Source organism: Melospiza melodia, chromosome 1, assembly GCF_035770615.1.
Source record: "Melospiza melodia melodia isolate bMelMel2 chromosome 1, bMelMel2.pri, whole genome shotgun sequence".
In the NCBI taxonomy this organism is placed as follows: domain Eukaryota; kingdom Metazoa; phylum Chordata; class Aves; order Passeriformes; family Passerellidae; genus Melospiza; species Melospiza melodia.
In genome coordinates, this window is record NC_086194.1 from 164,162,629 (window position 1) to 164,178,072 (window position 15,444).

At 48.5% G+C, this 15,444-nt stretch overlaps 1 protein-coding gene across 2 annotated transcripts in view; it reads right to left on the reverse strand.

Annotated features, from left to right (window-relative positions):
• The window catches only part of CYRIB (CYFIP related Rac1 interactor B), a 97,140-nt gene extending 82,037 nt beyond the window's left edge, over positions 1–15,103 (reverse strand). For both annotated transcript variants that reach the window (XM_063174190.1, XM_063174206.1), the window contains exon 1: positions 15,023–15,103. The gene's annotated coding sequence lies outside the window, so the exon portion shown is untranslated. The remainder of the gene's footprint in view (positions 1–15,022) is intronic.
• Between the last annotated feature and the right edge of the window lie 341 nt (positions 15,104–15,444).

Consider the following 15,444-nt stretch of genomic DNA (forward strand, 5'->3'; position numbering starts at 1 on the left):
TCATTTGTTATTAGAAGCCCTCAGAAGAGCATTTGGCTCATAAGTGATTTCTGGGCTGTGTCTAGGTGTTACCAAGGGATGTTGTCAAGAGACCATTTCACTTTGCCTCAGCTGTTTCCTCTGCTACAGCTGTTCTTAGTTTCCTCTTCACATCACAGGGGAAGTTGCAATCTTCTGTTGGGGAAATAGGTAAGTTAATGAAAGCACCTCAGGGAAGGGCTCTGCAGAGCATCAGTCTCAGGGGACAATTATAAAATTCAGTGAGTAAACATGGACTTCATGGAACAGTGTTAGGCACTGCTGGGCAAGACACGAGCAAGGACAGCATCTCAGGCTGCACAGGATTGTTCCTTGAGCTCCAGTGGCACAACCACGAGCTGAGGGGCTCAGCACCTCACAGCACTGCAGGGTCACTGTTGCTGCTGTTCTGCCCTTGTGCCACTGTTACAGTTTGAAAGGACCTGAATGTTTGGTCCCGTCTGAAAACTAGAATTCAATTTAAATCAAAAATCAAAACCTAAACTGGTTCTGCAGCATTCACTTGAACTTCTATAAACAAAATTTATCTTTGTGTGTAATCTAAGTGATATTGAGTGCAAGGCTACTGAATAACGAGAGAAAAAATAGACTATGATTTAGTTAACTAACTCACCAACTGCATCTACCTCTTTAAAATTACACTGTTTTGATGCAGTCATCTGTTGTATACCTTTATAATTCTGCTGTTTCACAATGCCATCAATATGCTCCAAAGAGCAGCAGACATTAAAATCATTTTAGTATACCAAATTGCTGAAAAGAAACCCTTTTCTCATCAGTACACACATTTTCTTGCAGGTTCTCCCATGACCTCATATGCAGTGGTTAGGTAGCACTCTTTTTCTGTGGGATAAGAAATTCCCAGTCACCTATCACCCTCATGGTAGGCATGTTTGGGTTATGAAGCAGAATCTTTGAGCACAATCGTTTTAAGATGCCCGGGTAGCTCGAGGGACAGAAACAGAGTCCTTACTGGTCCCACAAGCACAAGTCCCTCTAGCTGCAAGGAAGAGTTTGCTAGCAGAGGAAATGGAAAGCCAGGACTTTCCTGTGCTATAATCTGTGAGAGACAGACTGGGTGCAGATGAACACTTCCATGAAACAAAGCATTTAGGCAGGCACTTAAACACTTCCTCTGCTGAGGAACTGCAACACTGCACACCAGACGTCTTTCTCTTCCTTTTTCCTGAGCAGGATTATGGCACCTAGGGCTAAATATAGCACCAGATACAGCTGTTTAATATTCAGTTAGCAAGAAAAGACAGTAAAGCTGGTATTGCACATTGGAATTGCTTAAACTTATTCTGAGTTTTCCCAATTGATTAAAAGATAATATTTTTTATGTCCAGCTGATAAACCCCATGCATGAGCTAGGAAACCTTCTGTGCCTGTTTATAGCAATCTGGATCCAGTCCCATCTGAGACATGTGGGTTCCTGGAGTCACAGCTTAGGTAGCTATTATGTTAATGATCAGACTAGACAGCTTTCCCCAAGACCACACTGCCTCTGCAGGATTGCATCACAAACCAGTGGGACATTTTAAATACATGCTCATATTCTCCTGATTCTAAATGATTCCTGTCTCAGGCAGTGAACAAACTAAAAACCTGAAAGAAGCAAAATAGTCTTCTATTGGGAGGTGCTAGGCTGTAACTCTGAAGCTTAGACCATATTTCTGAGCTCAGATATCTTGTCTGACATTAAGCAAGAAGGCTACGGAGCCTGGCAGTGGTACCTTCCATTCCAAAAACTTCCAAGTGCCTAAAATGATGCCATTACACTTCAGTAATTTCAGATGCAAAAAGCTAAATTGGAAATATTTGTACAATGCCTTAAAAAACCACTGGCGCAATTCCTGCTCCTAGCAGCTTGCAGACTAAGCTGTAGATGAGAGAAAAACACAAATGCTAAGATCTGCTACACACACTGGCTTTCTACAGCCAAGCTAGTCCTAAACCAACAAACCTGGGCACAAAAGCTGGAGCAGCACAGTGTCTCACACAGAAATGTGTTATGCAGTGGGGCTGATCATTCTGAGTTGTTTTCCAGCTTGCCTGTGAGCCCCTGGCCTATGCCAGGTAGCCATTCTTCCTGTACCAGGACACACAGCCTGCACTCCCCTGGAAATCAGGTTTGTGGTGCTGGACACTCAACAGCACGTGTACACTGCCCAGTCAGCCTGCTTGGGTCATCTCCTGCCTGCCTGGCAAGATGTGAGAGAGACACTGGGGGAGCTACAGTGGGAACTCAGCAGAGAAGGAAGGAGCTGGAAACAGGGAGGAGCTGAGAAGTTTTGCACTGAAAAAGATCCAGTGGGAAATGCAGGGCACACGGAATGCAAATCAGGAGAAAATTACAATTCATTAGTTACAGTGTTCACAGGACTCTATTTTTCAATTATATTTTCTTTTCTTCTAAAAAAAGACAAATGGTACCTGCTCCTTCATGCTCCCATTATGTTGCCATTCTTATTTTAATCTTAATTGTTTATCAGTTGAATTTGACTTTAAAAGGCTGGTAGGGGCAGATGTAGAGAATACATTTCTGTGGTTTGCTCAAAGAAGACCAGCTTAAGCAGGGATGTGAGAGGGCCTGGGGAACCATGTGAGAGCAAGGAGAGGCATGAGGGCAGTGAGCCAGTCATGTGTGCATGCTTCTAAATGGTTTTAATGGGGTCACTTGTGTCCTAAGGCACAACTCGCTGCTGCTCGGATGCCAGACTCTGCCCCTGAGCCGGTGAAAGGTTTTGCAGCTGAGTGTGACAAGCCTGGCTTTAGTGCAGAGGGGGCTGCACTCAGGACTTGAACGTGGCCAGATGGCAAAGAGGGGCACGTGTGCCCGTTGGAAGACTGCATGGCTACCAAGAAAGAGGGCAGAGAGTAGGAGACCACGGTGCAGAAAAAGACCTCATGTCATATTGGGACTTGGACAAAGGTTTCAGAAGAAGTGGATGGTTTGGGAAACACTGCAAAATAACAACATTACAATATAATATCTGTCAGTGAGAAGGAATGGCTGCAGGTTTATTCTGTGATAAATATTCAAATTGTTCAGTGCAGAATGTTTTAAAACCTTCCTCATCCTCATTAGTACAGCTAATCACCCAGTGATTCTGTTTTCTCTTTTCCGTATCATGTTCTTCTGTTATTGCAGAGAAATAGAAAATATACTTTTAAATTAAGAAATTGTAAATAAACAACACGGGGTGATCCAAGCACGTAGCAATTTAGAACTCTCCTCATTTAGTGCCTTTCTTACAAAAGTGTTTGTCCTATATGTTCCCTCTACACTCCTGTCCATCCCTGCCACAAGAATATTGCAGGCAGATGTAGGAGGATTTTGTTAGAATTAATCACTGATCACCTTCTTGTAAAGGCTTTATTGTATTCTAAAAGGGGGCGAAGGAAAAGTACACACATACATGTAACAACCTAGAGCTTTAGGATAAAAGAAGTAAAGTTGGTAATATGAGTTTCTCCCTCAGGAAGAAAAAAATACAGGCATTTACTAATCAAAAATGGGTGGCTTTGTTTTTTGTTTGTTTGCTTTTGCTAATCTTTAAAAATGCTTAATACATTGCTTGTGGGCTTCATGTTTCACTTTAATGCAGAGTTAACCCTTGAAATTCATTAATTGACTTTATGTTGCATTAAATGCTGCAATCAATTCAGTCTCAATATTATACACTTTTATCTCTGCTCTAAAAAAAAGCCCTGTTAGCTTTGCTTGGCTCAAAACCAATACAGTGAACTACCCTTAATTATTAATAATCTCTTTCCCCTTCAATAAAACTTTTTGAACCTTTACTACAGTAGGATGATATATTTATTTGGTGTGTAGGGTTCAGAGCAATACAGTGCACTCTCTCTGGGAAAGAATCCAAAAATAACTATCTACTTGATATCAACCCAAGGGATTTCCTAAGGGAATGGGAGTATCATTTCAGGGCAGATCATCAGTGGTTTAGGGGAATTAGACAAATTTGTGTCTGGGGAACAGATGCCTCAGGGTTTGCAAATGTGTGAGAGAACCTTTCCCCCCTCGGTCACCAGTTCAGGTCCATCCAGCACAGCAGTGGCTGGAAGTTATTAAACATCTAATGAACTTCTGGGGCCTCCTGAAACAGGGAGTGGGATTCCTAACAGACACTTGCTAACATCTTGGAGCTGCTCCTACCCAAGCTGCAGCCTCAGCAGCAATACACAGACACAGAAACTGGGAATAAGCATGATGGAGTGAAGAACATTTCATCTGCTAAATGCAGTAAGCAGGCTGCCTCTGGGCTGGCATTCCAGCTTTAGGTTTAATGCTGGCACTTTTTGTTCTTTAAAAGAAAGAAAATTATGTATTATAAAGCACTGTGTTATGTAATCTTTCCTCACAAATGCCATCAGAAGGGCCCAGAAACCTTACAAACCCACACTTGCAAGGCCTTGAAGAAGATAAAGGAGTAAAGAAAGATTTGTTTTCATACTTAGAGGCCAGTTCTGGGAGTCCTGGGTCTCCTGAACTGCTACATGCTGCACATCCAGCTTTTGGGCAGGTCTGCTAGGAGAAAGAGGAGACAAATGCTGAGCATTACAACCACAAACCACAGCTGTTGATGGGAATTGGCAGGAGACCAGGGAATGCTGGGAAGCATGGATGGCCTGCAGCAGAAGGTAGGGCTGAGCAGGGCTCTCTGGCACTTGAAGCTTTTTTATTCCTCTCCTGGTGCTTTTTCATCCTGGCATCTGGTTTCCGTGGCAGCGCAAGGGAGGGACAGTATGGTGCAATTTTCTGGAATGTTCTCCTGGGCTATGCTGGCACTTCCTAGGGTAAACATGCCTTGCCTGAGGCTCAGCTTCTCTGGCTTCAGAGGATTTGCAGTGCTTTAGTTTGCTGATAGCTCTGGCCAGTTGTCTCCATATTTCATGTGAGGAGGGGGGGGTCGAGACTTGCCTACTGTCCTCTGCTCCCCCAGAACAGAGCCATGGTGAGGGCAGGGATGAGCTGTGGCAAAGCCCTGTCCATCAGCAGAGCTGCCACCAGGACAGCATGTGATGGGCTCTTAGCTCTGTGCCCTGGCTGGATCCAGGCTTTGTGCCACCACACCTTGCATGTACCCTGGTGCTCTCATTTCCTTGCACCCTTTTGAGAGAAAGATTTTCGGGGGGGGGTCTCTTTATCCACTCATATGTTACATGACTAAACTGTACCCAGCTTCTGAATAGTGCAGCAATTTAGGCTGCAAAGAGCATGCAAGATTAAATATCTGAAAAAGGAGGAGGGAAAAAAAAAAAAAAAAAAAGAGGAAGGTTTCTGTAATGGGATCTGCTGCTCACCCGTTTTTGTTAGCAGCATGTGCAGATCTTGCTATTCCGGTCCATTATATTCAACAGTCTTATACTCAGTGGCAGGTGAAATGTCATACCTCGGGGTAAATTTTCACTGCAGTAGGCAGAGAATTTGTCCTTTAAACACCCTTAGTATTAATGGGACATTGATCCAGCAATTTAAACTCCAAGAGATACAAATGTCTCATGTGGGACCATTTTCAAATGTGTTGACATTTTGATTCACAAAATAAGATACTTTTAGAAACAAATGCAAATTCATTTCATTCTAGATTTGAGGTCAGCTGGATACTGGAAGAGAAATGTGCAATGAATGTTTAGTATGCTCATCAACTATCTTTTAATCTCTGTACACTCAAGGGATAAAAATTACATCAGAGAGAGTAAGGAAAATTTCTGAAGTTCTCTGTATTAACTAGTGTAACTTCTCATGGGGCTGGAACCTAAATTCACCTACTGCACCTGCAATATTAGTGTCTAAGGCAAAAGGAGGCTCTGGAACAAGGGACAGAATTTCAGTGACCTCTGAAAATATGTCTTTCACACAATCTGATATGCTTTCATCTCCAAAGAGTTCTGATTCTGCTGAGATCCACTGGGGAAATTGTCAGTGTTTTATTGATATCAGTGAAATTTGCAGGGTTGGAGCCCAACAAAATAGTGCAGGAAAGAAAACAAAACAAAGTAAAAACATAGCAAGAGGGGGTAGCTTAGTTTGTTCCTAAGCCAATGCTCTGCCTGCTCCTCCAGCTCAGAAACTATTCAGCACATATGAGAAAGATGAGCTAAACAAATATTTAGAACACACCCACAACTGGCTGACAGAGAGTGAGTAGGTCAAACCTTGAGGGAACACAGCAAAGCCTGAATGTTGGTCTGGGCTCCATCCTTCAGAAGAGGGTAAAGCAGATATGGAGCAACTCTGGAGGAAGACCAGCTTGGCAAGTTGGTGGGTGAGAGCTGGGTGTGAACAATCACCTCCTGCCCTTGGACCAAGGCTTGGGGGGCACTGCCGTGGCTGCAGGCAGGGCACTGGGGGCAGAACAGGGCTCGCCTCCCTCCTGTCTCCCTGGCCTCGAGCAGGTGCTGCAGCTCCCAGCAGAGGGGAGTGAAAGGGGATCTGCTCCCTGTGCTGAACCCCAGCAGGCAGGGCCAGCAGGGGCTGGCTCTGGTTTCCCCCAGAAGCAAGGACACCTCTGACTGCCCCCAGAGCTCTCCCAGCAGCAGGGCTGACGAGAGGCTGAGGCATGCAGGACGCAGGGGCAGTAATGTGGGTGGGGTGGGTGCTGTTATTCCACAGGGGATTTCACAGGAAGCCCATGGCTCCCCTCCAGTGGCCATGAGCATCCCCTGCTGCAGAAACCCCAGCTGGTGAATGTCACCTGACAGGGAACATGAGGACTCTGATCATCTCATGCATGAGGAACTCGGGGAGGAGAACAAACCCAGGGGAAGTTCCTCACCAAAGTCCCCCTGCAGAGCAGCCTCTGCTCTTCCCCTTCCCCAGCAGGGCTGCTGCAGACAGGGTTGCAGTTCTGGGAGCCACCGTCCAGGGGAAGTTACTCCAATTTGGGCACTGACTGAGAACACAACTTCCCTTGCAGACACTTGTACAGCAGTGCCCAACAGAGCTAAGAGGAAGAGGAAAAGCCCAGACGCTGTTCAACATGCAAATAACTATATTCAAGTCTATGAAAACCTCCCAGGAACAGCTCCAAACCCATGCAGCACTGGGCAATGTGCTGGGCATGATCTGTTTGATGGCCTTGGATCAGATGGTCCTCTCCAAGGGCTTGGATAATGCTCCAGCCTGCCAGAGGGCTCAGCAGGCACTCAAGGTTATCAGGATCAGTCCTTTCCTACGTGCTCACTTGAACATAGTACTGTCCTTCTGGGCCCCTGCTCTTGCTTCCTCAAACTGACTGGCATTGCAGGAGGAAGAATTTACTGTTCCTGTGCCAGCTGTGTGATCTGGGAGCCCTGTGCAAAAGCACATGGGGTGATACAGTCCCCACACAGGAGGCCTTTTCCCACAGAACAGGAGTTCTGAGTGCATTCACCAAGTGCTTCTCACACCAGGTAGTTTAATTTTTTTTTAAAAAAAGATGACAGACCAAACAGAACCTCACAAAGTTTGAAAGACCTTTCTTTTTTTTTTTGGTATGAACAGCAGCTACAGGTCCTAGGTGCATTTATACCTCAATGCATAAATGTATTTCAGAGGTGTTGTGATTCATGTCATGTCCAGGCATATAGGGGGTAGCAGCAAACTTAGAATAGGTGCAAGTGGACCTAAAGCAGGTTTTGCTCATAAATGCAATTATAGTAATACCAGTAACCAGGATGTATCAGCTGTGGATCCTCAGCACTAGAGGTATAAGATTTGCAACTTGGAGGCTCTCCTAAAACCACCTCCTTTCAAGGCAGTAATCCTGGGAAAGAAACATGGTCCCAGTCCTTAAATAGAGATGGAAGTGGCTTCTTCATCCACATTTGAGGGATGCCAGTAGGCCATTGCCAGTGATATCTGTGATACTCAGAGTGCACTGACAAGAGAACACTAACATGTACAGTAAATATTTCTTAATGCTTCAGTGTAAGCAGGATGCCTGACACACCCACTAAAGCACAGAAAATGGAATTTGGTCATCAGCAAGTCCTGCAGTGAGAGTTAGGATTCACAGGCAGGAGCACCTGCTCTCCTCAGTTCTGGGATTGCCAGAAGAGTCCTGGGAATCAAGGTCCTAGTTTTTATCTATGACTTGTTGACTGATCCAGACAAACCACCGTGGAAGACCAAACCATCCCTAGAGCTTGCAGAGCACAGAGACACTCCCCATCACACTCTGTCCCCTGCCTCTGTCAAGACACAGAGCTGGTGGAACATAAATCATGCATCACATAGCTGTGCACTGCCAGGAGCATGCTGCTGCATGAGCCTGCAGAGACAGCTTCCAGTTGTCCCTCCATGGGATAGTTCACAGGAGGCACAGCCCAGGGAAACAAGCCAAGTCCAGGTCTTCTGTGGCTTTTCTCATTTGGGGATGGTCCCTGTCCCTTGCCTGAAGCAGCCTGGACACTTCACAAGCCTCCCCTACAAGCCCTGCAGAGGTTTCTGGGCAGGAATGAGCCTGGCACAGTCCAGCCCTCCCTGGTTTTGCACTGTGCATGCTCTGGTTGGGAGCACGGTGCAAGGAGTGGGAATCCAGCCCTGCCACCCAGGGTGAAGCTCAGCAGCCACCCCTGGCCACTGAGAGCCAAACCAGAGTCCTTACTGGTGCTGTTACAGGAGGGAGGTCACCAGTGTCACCGCACTGGAGCAACGCCAGCCCTTTGAGTACACTTTTCAAAGCTGCACTAAGGCATTGTTTAATTTTGATTTCCAAGTGACCTCTGATTCCTCTGGATGTGCTGGGGGGAAGAACATTCACTCCCAGGAGTCTGACTTAGGCAGTGGGCACAGGGCCTAGCACGGCAGGTCCCAGGGAAGCAGGGGGAGAGGTGAAGGCTCTGGCTGTTCTCCCCCCGTCAAACACATCACCAGTCTGCTGCACACCTTAGCTTGCACCAATAAACCTGTTTGCATGCTGTGAATGAAAACGACACCAGGGTGTGAGATGAAAAATAGTCTGCAAAGCGCCAAACCACCCGAGAGTTATTCTAGTGAGGTAAATAATTCAGCAACTGTTTTTTACTGCAGCCCTGTTAACAGAAACACAATTACAGAAGAGGAAAGTAAACCACAGCTGGGAAGAGAAAACAAGTGTCTTGGGGGCTCCTATCTCACCGAGGAAATGGTGGGTGGATCCGGGCCCTGGCATGGGACTCGGGCCACATCCAGGGCTCTGACCTCAGCACGATGCATCCAACGCTGCACTCACAGCAGCTGAGCAGAGAAATTAAAGGAGGGTGGCAAAAAAGCTCTGGCTGTTGCTAACACTTCCCAGTGCTGAAAGTAGCACTCAGTATTGGCACCAGGGTAGTGGTATGTGCACAGCGTTCTGCTGACTGGTGACTGAGCCCTGCGGGGAAGCGAAGCCGCAAGGACAGGAGTGGGACAAGGCGAAGGAAGTGTGAGCTGCAAACCTCTGCTCGCCTTGCTCAGCATCAGATGAATGTTAATTCTCTGCTGGTTTGCACAGACACAGACAGGCCTGTTCCTACTAATTTTAGCCCTTACCTAATTTAAAACTACAGACATGCTATTTTCACCATGGTATTTTTTCCTCTTTTTAACAGGTTGTAAGCTGCCAGATGCACTCGTTGTGGTTTAAGAAATTGATGCTGTCCAAGGGGAGGTGAGAAACCTTTTGTTAAAAAAAAAAAGGCAGACAGAACAAAACTGCACATTAAAACTTGGAGCTATCACAAGTGCCACCTCAGCTGCCTGTGCTTTGCTGAGGGCCTCTGGCCAGGCTGCATTGTGGTCTGGAGATGCACCTTCCTCAAACCTCAGAGGTTCCAGCCCAGCATGCCCAGCTGTCTCCCAGCTGTGCACACACAGAGGTTGTGCTGTGCCCCTGCATAAAACCACCTGCACTCTCTACCTTCACTCGCTCCACTCATACATCCACAATGCTTCATTCCTTTGGTACTGCTGCCCAAAAATACACCTGCACCCAGACCTCCTCTCCCTGCCACTGTGCCTTTCCCCTGACACAGACAAACACCTTCTCTTCCCTCTGCTCCTCCCCTCACACCTGGATCTGTCACCCATCTCCTGCAGAGGTGAATGGTGGATGAAGTGCTGAGGTAGATGAAGTGCTGAGCCTGCCCGCAGTGGGAGGCAACCCTGTGCTAGAAATGGGTGTGAAAAAGTGGTGAAATGAGGAAACATTTGTGAGAGGAAGTGAGTGGGTGGAGGGAAAAGTCTGGAGTGAACAAAAATCAACAAATAATACAATGAAACCTGAGCTCTAAGTGCTCAGAGTGGTAAAAGTACACTGAAATACAAAAAAAAGAACACACAAATTACTATCAGAATGCAAGTATTCTATGCTAACAAACACCTAATGTATGCTAGGGAACAAAGCACTGAAAATAAAGGGCAGGCTCAAAATAAAGAAGATGTCTTAAGATCTAATGCCTTAACAGCAGCACAGGTAGCTGCAGTGAGGGCGAGAAAGGGAGGCAGCAGATCATGCACATGCATTTTACTGGATCTAGGTTACTGGATCTCAGAGTCCAAATGGATTGATGGTCTCACTAACCAGACATGGATTTTAGCAGTTGTTAAGAGACTGCATTCCGCTGTAAATTTTAATTTAATACATTCAAGTAAAGCATCTGAAGGATAATATTAAAAAAAAACCAAACAGCAATTTCTAGAACGATCAAAATGGAAGCCCAGCTCTGTTGTTTCTGATACAGCAGCAGTTTCTTAGTTAAGATTTTTCCCTGACAGATGTAGCTGTGCAGGGACCTAGGAGTACAGTTCCCAGTTTTTCAGCCGATTACATGTGCATTCCTGACCTGCAAACCTTTCCTTCCTTCTCTACTCTTGCAGAACAAGATTGACAGTGCTGTATTTTCAGCAGTACACCAAAAAAGATCTTATTTTTTCTTCTTAAAGGACAACAGACTTGGCCCAAAGGGGCTGTACCAGAAGCCAGCCAGTTTTGCCCTGTGACAATCAGCCCACGCAACCACAGCTCCCACTGGTGAGAAGTTATTCAGACAAGTCCCTCCTCTAACCACTCACCCAGTGAGTTGGTTTCATCCAAGCTGCTGCCATGGCCATGGAGAATGAACAACAGACAGGTAAACAGCTATTATGGCATGCACAGAAAACTGTCCAGTTTTGGTTACACCTCATTCCTTCCCACGTGTTTCAAACCAGCCTGCTCCACAGGGATCCTCAGAAGAGGTTCCCTTCACACGTAGTAAGACTGCCCATACCATTTCCATGTTTAAAAGAATAACAAAAGTGACCTGAGAGTTGCATTATCCCCAGCTTTGTCAGTGGAGGAGCCCAAATGCACTCACTGGCCACGACACCTCTCCTCTGGGGCTCTGGCGAGCGAGCTCCCTCGGAAAGGCGGCAGTGCATCCGTGCCACGGGTTACGCTGATTGCTGCTGACAGGTTCTTCATGGTATCACAACAAATTAGGTCACAGATTAGATTTTCATAGCACAGATTACAACTTGTGTCTACATCTTTTTCTTAAATAGAGAGGGTTGTGGCCAGGAGGTTTGACCTCGAGATTGGGAACGAGGCAGATGCTGAGGATTGGGGGGTCCTATTTCTCAGCTGAGACAAAGACTGTCTTAGCAAGACTCAGATAAAATGCCTGCTTTTCTGCTGTAGTCAGAAGACTTGTTTGGTTTTTTTTTCCCTTTCTATCCAGCAAGCCTTTGAGAAATGAGTTTGTCCACTAGATACCCTGGGGTAGATCAATCATAGAGCATTGTGGCAAAACAGATAGCAAACCCAGCTCTAGAAAGAAATTTTAGAAGAAATGAATTTTTATGATAGAAAAGCAGCTTGCACCACCTGAAAAACTGCTGGGAGTGGAAACCAAAGCTACCTATTAGACTTATCCCACCTATTACCACAAGGTCACACATACACTCGGTTTGAGCATCTCTAGTGCAGAAACACCTCAAGGGAATAAATTCATGTGTGTAGTTTTTGTTTTAAAATATACCCAGCAAGGACAGTAATAGAACTCAAGCACCAAAAAAAAAAAAAAAAAAAAAATATCCAAGCTATATCAAGCTCCTCACAGAGCAGCACAGAACAAAGGTTTCCAACAGCTGAGTAACTGCAGACACCGTGCAAAGTGCTTCCTACCCACTGTGAGATACAGCCCTGCTGCAGATTTGAAAACCAGCTCCAGCAACTGTGTTCCAGCAGACTGTCAGGGCTGTGTTCTGCTCCCAGCCACCTCCTCCCTCAGAGCTGAGCTGCTGCAGGGGAGAAAAGGCTCCTGGGAGCCAGAGAGCTGGATTCAGCTCCCTGTGGAACCATGCAGGTCTGCATGGGGGCAGTGATTCAGCTGATAAGCAGGCTTGCAGCCATGATAAGCACTAAATGAAAACCTAATCCAGACTATCAGGAGGACAGCTCTTGGACTGAGCTAACCTCAGAGACAAGTCTTTCTAAGTCAGGGTAGAGAGAGCAATGCAGGAATGACCTTCAGTTTACAGAAGGAGTCCTGATACCACAATGGAATCACCTTTGTGCTTGGGTAGCCCAGAGACCTGCACTGGCTCTCTATGGAGCCTCTGGAGCATGTACTCAGCCAGAGCAGGTCTGCTCATCCCTGCTGCCAGACCAAACTCTGGTCCCTAATCAAGCCCTGAGGCTGTCTGCGGCCAGAGGACACAGCCTGGCTCCCTGTTCCCAGGGCAGTGAGAGGAGCACAGGAGGCTGTGCCTGTGCCCTGTGTGCAGGTTTAGACAGGCTGGGGCTCAGCACCCTCCCCTCGGCCCCACAGCAGCCAACGCTGCTGGCCTGAATCATCATTGCCTGTGCCTCCAGCCCCGAAACAATCTCGCACGTCACTTCAGCAGTTTTTCACAGGAAATATGCTTTTACTTTCAAAATACTCTGGGCCTCGTTCTCCTCCAACAAGCACAGGAAGTATCTCAAATACCAGTCTTTATTTTTGTGAACCACTGCGTATCCTCTGATACCTTTGAGTACAAAGAAATAAATAGGAGCTGAGAGTGGCTGTGCCCTTCCATGCTCAGAGGCAGTATTAATGTTTTTTAACTCCCCTCAGTGCTCCTGCTGGGCACACTCACATTTAGAGGCACAGAATGAGGCCTAACATTTTTTTTCTCAAGCCTGAGCTGTGCTGTGCTGATTATTGAAAATCCATCACACACACTCTTTGCTGAGCAGTCTGAACTATTGATCCCAGAGAGAGAAAAGGATGCTCTGGACTTTATTGGAATTGTCTTTAAAAGTCCTGTTGGTACAACTGTTCTCCTGGATGCTGAGTGATTCCTAGTGTCCCTGCAGAGCACTGCCTCAGACCTGCTCTGGAGCTCCTTCATGCCAGGGGCTCGTGCTGAGCCATGGAGGAAACCTCATCACCCACCCTGGGAAAGCAAATGGTGACAACTCTCAGAGAATGCACTGGTGAGGCCCCTGGCCTGAGCAGCGCTCCCAGAGAGGGAGCAGCAGGGAGGGACTGCTGTCTGCAACAGCAGCTGAGAGCATCCTGGACAGGCACAGGCTCCTGATCCCTGCTGAGCAGGGAGCCCAGCAGGAGCTATGCAGCCAATGCTGCCTCTCTCTAAGGCAAGATGACCCTGAGCAGAGCCAAGCACTGAAACGACCCAGGATGTGCATCTGAGAGAGTCCTTCAGAGCTCATGTAGGCACCATGAACACTCCCCACAGCATCAGTTCTGTCCTCCTCAACATTAAACAGACAGCAGCCATTGCCAACCTTGTTTTCAGTCAAGCTCTGAAACAAAGAGGACATTAAACTTCCACCAAAATTCCACATCTCTTCAAAGCACTTCTCAGTTTGGGGTGCAGATGCAGGGTTTTCTTTGTCTGAATTTTAAAAAAGGGCTTTTCTACTGTTTTAATCACATACTTAACAAAACCCTGAATAAGCATCATCTTCACGGCTTTTTGGGCCTTAAATTAAAGAATGTACACATTTTTACATATATTAAAAATGGATAATTAGAGATTTGAGTTCATTTTTAAATGGCAGAAGGGTAACTTTGCTCCAAACCATACAGCCAGGTGGTTCACTGTTTAGGGGCTGCTCTGTGCTATTCTGCTTCAGCACTAACCCTTTTGAAACTCTGCAGCTTGCTCAAGAGAGGGGCAGTTTTCACACAGAGTCACGATCACAACCACAGCACCGTTCCTGCCCAGATGAGGAAGTACCAGATCCCCAAAGCAGAAATGCTCACCCTCTCACCAGCCAGTCCAGCACATTTCTGCCTGCTGGGCTGAACTTTTAGGCACAAGATTTGCATGAACAAGGACGCACGATAAGTCTTCGGCCTGGCACCCAGCGTCTGTACAAAAGGCCTCCATCTAACATGGTCGGTGCTGCTCCCAGCCCAGGACGGCCACACGCAGCACCCATGGCACACAGGACCGAACCACGGCTTCCTCCTGAGGCCGGCCAGCCCGGCGTGTGCTGCTCGGCTTCCATGGGCACTGACTGGAGGTGGTGTGGGTTGGTGTGAGGGCTGTCACAGCGCTCGTTGGATCTGCCAGGACCCCCGTGCCCGGCCTGTCACCCCTCGCACACAGGAGCAGACCCGCCCCGGCCCCTCCCGGCCCTCGCAGTCCCCGTGCCCTGGAGAAAGCGGAGCTCGGCCAGAGCCGCCTCCGGCCGCCCTGGTGCTCTGTCCGCGGCCCCACAGACACCCTGCCCGCGGGAGGCGGCCGGGAAGGCGCGGAGCTGCCTGGGCAGTGCCGAGCATCCTCTGCGGGGGCTGCGTCTTCCCGCCCGGGAATGGGGGACAGCGGGGCGGGGGCTGCCCCGGCTCCTTCCCGGTTCCTCTCCGCCCCGCGGCTCCCCACGGGCGCCCACCCCACGGCTCCGCTCAGGCTCCTCCCGGCTCCTCAGGCGATCCCTATCTCCCTCTCGCTCCCGCTGAGCCGCCCCTCGCCGCTGCCTCCGCGCCCCGCTCCGCCCGCCCGGGGGGCGCGGGCAGCCCTTACCTGGGCACGGGGCGCAGCCTCGTCCCTCCGGCTGCCGGCGGCGTCACGGCCGCAGGTTGTGGCTGCGGGCGGCGGTGCCGCATCGATATAAAAGGAAGCGGCGCGGGGGGAGGGAGAGGCGGCCCCGGCACCTTCGCCGCGCCCGGCCCCGATCCCCGGGCCCCTCACGAGCTCCCTCCCCGCCGGCCCCGGGGCAGCGGCCACGGCTCCCCGGGCAGTCCCCGCGGGCCAGCGGCACTCCCGGGGGGCTCACCCCGCCGGGCCGGGGTGAAGGATGGGGGCAGGTCAGAGCCTTGGCATCAGCCCCCACATCCATCCCGGGGGGCAGGAGAGACCCTTCGTGAGGAGCCAGCTAGGGCCCTGTCCTCACGGGCCGCACACGCAGCACAGCGGGGCACGGGCGAGGCTCTGCAGCCATGGGA